The 5077-nt window shown below is 44.5% G+C and overlaps 1 long non-coding RNA gene across 2 annotated transcripts; it reads left to right on the top strand.

Annotated features, from left to right (window-relative positions):
* Positions 1–2588: 2588 nt before the first annotated feature.
* LOC125113297 (uncharacterized) lies at positions 2589–4614 on the top strand. 2 transcript variants are annotated; one of them, XR_007131403.1, is made up of 4 exons: positions 2589–2990; positions 3099–3168; positions 3987–4119; positions 4472–4614. It is a non-coding gene; the product is annotated as an uncharacterized LOC125113297 (long non-coding RNA). The 2 variants fall into 2 exon arrangements; XR_007131402.1 differs by having other exon boundaries at positions 3987–4614.
* The last annotated feature ends 463 nt before the right edge of the window (positions 4615–5077 follow it).

Below are 5077 nucleotides of genomic sequence, written 5' to 3'. Positions count from 1 at the left end.
TTGAGGTGCCTTCTGGACATCTGAATGGAGATACCGAGTATATAGTGTGTTTAAGAATTTGTGGGAGGAGTTCCCATCATGGCGCAGTGGTTAACGAATCCGACTAGGAACTATGAGGTTGCGGGTTCGATCCCTGGCCTTACTCAGTGGGTTGAGGATCTGGCGTTGGCCGTAAGCTGTGGTATAGGTTGCAGACACGGCTCGGATCCTGTGTTGCTGTGGCTCTGGCATAGGCTGGCAGCGGTAGCTCTGATTAGACCCCTAGCCTGGAAACCTCCATATGCCACAGGAGCGGCCCTAGAAATGGCAAAAAGACCAAAAAAAAAGAATTTGTGGGAGAACTCTGGGTTGGAAAGAGAGGTTTGGGTATGAGTGGGAAAGTACGCTTTTTCATAGTTGTTGGAGCATAAAGTTTGGTGTATGGTGTAGTGGAAGATAACTCCAGACATCAGCATCTCTAAATATTTTCCACGTTATGACACACAAGGAAAACAAAATTTATAGAATTCACTGGAATAAATGGACCAGGTTGTTTTTCCCGAGGCTCTGGTTCTAGGGCTCTAGAACTCCACCTGCCACAGGCTTCATAGGGGCCAGATCAAAGAGAATCTGAAAACACAATGTTTGGTTTTGGTTTTGGGATTTCTTTTTGGCCACACCCACAGCATGCCGCAGTTCCTGGGCCAGGGATCAAACCTGAGCCACAGCGGTGATATTGCTGAGTCCTTAACAGCTAAGCTACCAGGGAACTCCTGAAAACGCAATGTTAACGAACTAAGATTTTTTCTTGCAGACAATAGGGATCACCAAAGAGATTTTAGCAGAAATAGGATCTAGTGGCATTGTTTTAATGGGTGTGTTTTGAACTCTTTGTGGTGAAATATAAGTTTTAAATACTTGTCCAGGAGTTCCCATTGTAGCTCAGCAGGTTAAAAACTTAGCTAGTCACATGTTTTATAATTAAAATTCAACAAACAAAAATTACTCTCAGATTACTACAAAAGTTACTTGGTTTCTGTATTCCCATTCCAGACTACTTGCAGACCACTCATGGCCTGGGGGAGAGCGGATAACGCTGTTGGCAATGGAGCACACTTGACAGAGTAGTAATAGAAGGAAATCTTTGTGGACATCTTATCAGTTAGTTGGAGCGCCACCAAACATTTTGTGGTGTTTGCTGACTAGTGGCCTGAGGAAGCCTAACCAGGCAGTGATTTGGCAGGGGCATTAAGCTTACTGGTGGGGCTTACTCTACTGATAAGCACCCCTGGCCACTCTGACAGTGTGGGCCCCTCTGTTTCTTCCCCAGCATTCTGCTCTTTGGGAGCCGCTCTGGAGTAGCCCTGACCTTTGTCAAGCGTAGCTTATATTTAATAATCCTTGATTGATAGGATATGATTATTTGTTTTAGTTTTAGTGGCGACCAGAGGGTCACAAATGTGGGCGGAACATCGCTCAGGTTAGAGTGACCTTGGTTTTTGCTGGGTTTTCCAGATCGTGTGCCAAAGTCACCTAGGTCATGTTAGTTGTCTGTTTTAGTTTAGGTTATAAACTAAAACCTTTGGAGCAAAGGTACCTCTCCAAGTTGACTAAAATTAAAGATGAGTGGAATGGTTAGCCCTTCTGCATAGTTAGTGCCTGAAGCTCCCCTTGCCCTAGTAGAGCCCGTGTTCCTTGTTTTTCAGTTTTAGTTTTTGTTCCCCTACCAAAAGCACCAGCATTTATCAGGGAAAAGTAAGGGTTCTCCTGGACTCATGTTGCATTTCTCTTCCGGTGGTGTGGAATACTCAACTGCACTCTGGAGGTGAATACACCCATCTGACAGGAATGTGAGGTCACCAAGTATGTTATTTAGTCAAACACCTCTTTTTCTTGATTAAAAAAGGGCTCATTGGGAGTTCCCGTCGTGGCGCAGTGGTTAACGAATCCGACTAGGAACCATGAGGTTGCGGGTTCGGTCCCTGCCCTTGCTCAGTGGGTTAAGGATCCGGCGTTGCCGTGAGCTGTGGTGTAGGTTGCAGACTCGGCTCGGATCCCGCGTTGCTGTGGCTCTGGCGTTGGCGGGTGGCTACAGCTCCGATTCACCCCCTAGCCTGGGAACCTCCGTATGCCGCGGGAGCGGCCCAAGAAATAGCAACAACAACAACAAAAAAGACAAAAGACAAAAGACAAAAAAAAAAAAGGGGGCTCATAGGTCCGTGATAAGCACGAGTCCGTTTCCATTTTTGTGGACTCCTTACCACCCTGCTACCTAACCCTGCCTGCCTTAAATTTGGCAGGCCTGTCCAAGTCTTGGGCAAGACTAGTGAGAAGGCACTATCAGGTTAAAACCTCTAATCTTAAAGTAGCTGATAAATTCAAGAGTTGTTACCTTCGGGAAGTTCACATTGTGGCTCAGTGGGTTAAGGAAACAACTAGTCTCCACGAGGCTGCAGGTTCAATCTCTGGCCTCACTCAGTGGGTTAAGGATCTGGCGTTGCTGCAAGCTGCAGTGTAGGTTACAGATGTGAATCAAGCGTTGGTGTGGCTGTGGTGTAGGGCAGCAGCTGCAGCTCTGATTCGACCCCTAGCCTGGGAGCTTCCATGTGCCACAGGAGTAGCCTTAAAAAGAAAAAAAAAAAAAAAGAGTTGTTATCTTCAGAAATACACTCTGAGTTGAGGGGTTATTGCAAGATGACTCTTAAATGTGCAGTCAGAGTTTGGAATTTGGTGGCATGTCAGCTGACTGTCCCACTCCTTGGCGCAGTCCACAAGTGTCTGTCTTCCTTACCAGGGCTGAGTACCAGGTATGTCAGAAGGGTGGTCAAAAGCAGAGGTACTTAGTTGCCATATGCCTTTTTTGCAGAAGTAGTATTCAAATTATTTAATATTTGGTGTGGTGGGCTAGCCAGCCGGCATATCTCCTGTCTTCCTAGATGTCTCAGTCAGAATCCCGAAGAAGTTGCAGTTCCCACAAGTAACCGCATGAAGGCAGCTCTGAGGAATTAATGGTGAGTGGTCACAGCCTTTTGGTGAAGGGGCCAAAAGGGCACCAGATGTTTGCTTGCTGGGGTGCCATTGCAACTGCCACTGATATCTCATCTGCTACTGTGTTCCAGGCCAGCTTTGGCAGAGGAGACATGAAGGAATAGAAGCTGGCTGGCTGGTTGCTGAGGTGGCTAGTGCCAGGTCTGTTCCTCATCAAGATGCACTTGAGTTTCCCCAGGAACAAGTCGGAAAGGCAGGAAAAACACAGACTAGCCCTTGGGAGTCCCTGAAGGGAGCTGATGGCATGGTCTAAGAGGCATGATTTTGGGGTGGGTTGATTGCCTGGATAGCTGGTCATAATTGAGGCTGGTTACTGTACTAGATAGCAAACCTTTGGGGTGACAGTACTTAAACTGTTAGTTGATAGTCAGTGGAGCAGTAGGGGAGGAGAATGGGCTAGGCTGTGAATTAGGAAGTTCAGGGTACTGTATGACATGCAAGAATTTAAGCATTTTAACTCTTTGTGGCCAGAATGTATACTGACTGATTCTTTTAGCCCTTCGAAGTCAGACTCACAGACTCGCATAGCCATGGCAGTTTTTACAAACTTAGGGAAATTGTGCGGTTTCTGCAGTTTTCCCTTAATTATTCTCCAGAGTAGGAGACTGTGAGATGAGAGCACCTTTCTCGCCTCTGCTATTTGCTGAAATTGGTTTGAGATTAGAATTTGCACCCTCATCTCTAGTTTCCTGGATGCAAGGAATAGAGCATGGCCTCTCCCGTGTATATGTTCACTTAACAGTAGATGTGTCTCTGTGGCGGGTGGCTTTAGGGAAATTTGTGCAGGGAGTTTGGAGCAAAGGGACTGGGATGATATTAATGATAGGCCTTAGGTCTTGGAGACCACAGCTAAGGTAGGATATTCTGCTCAAGGAAGCCAGGAGTGGAAACGTAAAAGGGACATACTAGCCAGCATCTTTGGGAAACTTGGAAAACCACTTTCATTCATTGATTTCAAGGATGAAGAGCTTGGGAGTTCCAGAAGGGAATGCAAGAAAAGCCACGGAGAGAGGAAGTTCTAAAACCATTGTAGCAAACAGTACACAGAATCGCTGGCATCCTTTTCAACCACCTGCTACTTTGATGTATTGGGTATGTGTAAATGTACAAGCTCTAAGCCAATATATCGATGAATGTAGAGATGGTTGTGACACATCTTTCTGTGTGTAGTTGATATTTATAGAAAAAAATTAATAGGAGTTCCCTTGTGTCACAGCAGATTAAGGGTCTGGTGTTGTCACTGCAGCAGCTCAGGTCACTGCTGTGGCATGGGTTCAGTCTCTTGCCCAGGAACTTGCACGTGCCACAAATGCAGCCACTCCCCCAAAAAGAGAAAACAAAATTAATGGCAGTTGTGCGGAAAATGAGACAAATACTGTGCCTGGAAACCTAAGATGTGTGTAGGAAACAGATGCAAAAGTATTATTGATATTTGTTCTGATAGGATTGAAGGAGAAAGAGAATGCTGTGGAGACTTCAAGCAGTAAGAAGTTGAGCCAGGTAGGTTCGAATACATTAGAGATGGCTGACTGAAGATGAGAAGGATTGAAACACTACTACTTTAAGTATAACAAAGCAGCTACCAATATGCAGTATAGTGAATGGAATACTATAGTCACAATCAAGAAATTAGAATCATTGTTCTTATATTGCAGTTTTGTGATCCTTGACAAGTTACTGTCCCAGTTCATGACTCAAATACTACATATAAATAGCTTTTTATTTTCTTATGAATACTGTAGATATTAATGAAATGCTATTTATGGCATACTCCCGAGTCTGCAAAAAACACTAAACACACAACATATTATAGGCAGAGTATTTAACATGTTAAAAAAAAAATGGAGTCCTAAAGCTAAAGGGATTTATAGGACATCCAGCTCAAATCTCACATTTTATAAATGAGAAAAATAAGCTCCAAGGAGATCAAATAACTTAACCACCTAAATTCAGTGGAAGAACTGGGACTAGCATCCACCACTCCTGGCTTTCAGTCATTTATTTTTGTTACCAAAAGTCTTCCCAGTAAGTATTTATGATGAGTAACATC

The sequence above is a fragment of the Phacochoerus africanus genome, chromosome 13 (genome assembly GCF_016906955.1).
Source record: "Phacochoerus africanus isolate WHEZ1 chromosome 13, ROS_Pafr_v1, whole genome shotgun sequence".
NCBI lineage: Eukaryota > Metazoa > Chordata > Mammalia > Artiodactyla > Suidae > Phacochoerus > Phacochoerus africanus.
The sequence above is the reverse complement of the archived record's forward strand: the minus strand, read 5'-3'. Positions and strand labels throughout refer to the sequence as shown.